The sequence below is a fragment of the Buceros rhinoceros genome, unplaced genomic scaffold (assembly GCF_000710305.1).
Source record: "Buceros rhinoceros silvestris isolate BGI_N320 unplaced genomic scaffold, ASM71030v1 scaffold14559, whole genome shotgun sequence".
Classification (NCBI taxonomy): domain Eukaryota; kingdom Metazoa; phylum Chordata; class Aves; order Bucerotiformes; family Bucerotidae; genus Buceros; species Buceros rhinoceros.
In genome coordinates, this window is record NW_010429989.1 from 77400 (window position 1) to 79249 (window position 1850).

A 1850-nucleotide genomic window follows, 5' to 3' on the forward strand; every position below is an offset into this window, starting at 1 on the left:
CACAGCCTGGCCGGGGCAGGGGCTTGGCCCCAGGAAGGAGGTCCCTGCTCCCGGCGTCTCGTGCAGACTGACGCTGATGGCCCATGGAAGGCCGTAGCTCCCACTGGCTGTGGGCACAGGACAACATGGGGTCATGCATGAAAACATGGCAACAGCCTAAGTAGGATTATTTATGCCAAGATTTTTCAGTTTTCTAACATCTCAGCACTATTTGGTTTTTTTTTTTGGTCACCAACTCATACCCCAAAGGGTAGCCTGTGCCTTGAAACTGGTTGGGCAAGCGGGCAGCCGGGACCCCTGCCTGTGGCTGGCAGGGTGGAGTGGCATGGGTGGTGAAGTCTCATCTGCAAATACAGCAGATTATAGCAAATGATCTCAGGCACAAAGACGCATGCTGCCCTTTCTGTCACAGTCCTGGGGTGTCATAGGCGAAGCCAGGACAGGCATGCTGCACAGGGTGTCACTGCCACCAGGTAGACGGGTGGCTGAGACACGCGGAGACCGTCACACAAGCAGGGCTGGAGAGGCAGCGCAGACCGCCTCGGAGGAAGTCAGCCTCTCAGTGCTGTCTGTGCAGAGGGAAGCCGTGGGCAGCCAGGGATGGCCGTAGGCAGGCGAGTGTGTTTTCCAGCTGCTGGTTTGCATCTGAGACAAAAAGTTCCCCTCCCCAAATGCACATGAATCCCCTCACACCATCCAAACCGCAGCAAAGCATTGGGATAGCAACTGGCAAGGGGTAGGAACCAGGGTGGAGGATGCATATACTCTAAACAAGACCCTGGGATGCAAAGAAGGATTATTCCAGTATTTCTCTCCCTTTAAAGAGAGGAATGGCTGTTAAAAAGGGACTTTTTTTTCTATAAAGGCAACTGCTTCTTCCTGCCTGCACGCTGCCACATCTGCTCAACTTTGCTGAGTGCTAAAGTTCTGCTGCTTTATTTTTTTCTGCTTTTGTTACCTGGTGGAGCAGCACAGCTGAGGAGGGAGAGTGGGAGACCCCATGCTGCAGCAGGAGCAGGAGCAGCACCCTGCTAGCGCCCAAGTCGAACTGAGAAGGACCCGCTCACAGTACTGACGGGTCACTCTGAAACCAGGTGAAGCTGAGGTGCAGGATGACACGTGCAGATGGGGAAATTATGTTTTCTTTTTTGGAGCAAAGTTTCACTGTACTTTGTCTAGTAACCTTGGGAGAGGCCCTAAGGAGAAAGAGCAGATTTGCATCATTCCAAACAGAGCATCGCTCGCCTGAGCTTGTGGGCCACAGTCAGGGACAAGTCCTCCCCAGGGCAGCAGGCAGCAGCTTCCCAGACACCTACTGGCCACTGCTGTCTTCCAAGGCTGCCCGCCCCTGCAGCCTTGCTGGAGCACCCAAGCAGTTGGTGCGAAACTGCTGCCCCCACAGCAGTGCTGCGTGAAAGGAGCTTAAAACTTCCATTTGCTGAGCTGGGTGAGAAAGTAACGGGAGAAACACGACTCTGTGGTGTATCTCAGATCTGCTGCAAAGTTAAATCATTAGCTGAGCCCAAATCCTCATCCTTAAAAGGCTTTTGATGTGCTACCGGGTTTTCCCTGCTCCATCCCCTGGGAAACTGAACTCCTGGCTGAGCTGGGTGGGTCGGCGCACACAGGCACATGTGTGTGCATGCACAAAGACGTACGCACAGGCACATACGCGCACACACGTGCACCATGCAGCACCGTGCAGAGACCCCGGCTGGGGGGCCGTGGCCTTCCACCTCTCCAGATTCTGCCAGGCGCTTGAATTTCCCCACGCCGCAGTGGGAAGCTGAGCTGACCCCAACTTCAGGGCACCTCTGAAGTGAGCTCAGGGGGTTAAGCTGGGGGGGGGG

At 55.1% G+C, this 1850-nt stretch overlaps 1 protein-coding gene across 1 annotated transcript in view; it reads left to right on the top strand.

The window, feature by feature from the left end:
- Window positions 1-1850, top strand: part of LOC104499374 (chromosome unknown open reading frame, human CXorf36) — a 16031-nt gene that overhangs the window by 5899 nt on the left and 8282 nt on the right. The gene's annotated exons all lie outside the window — the stretch shown is intronic.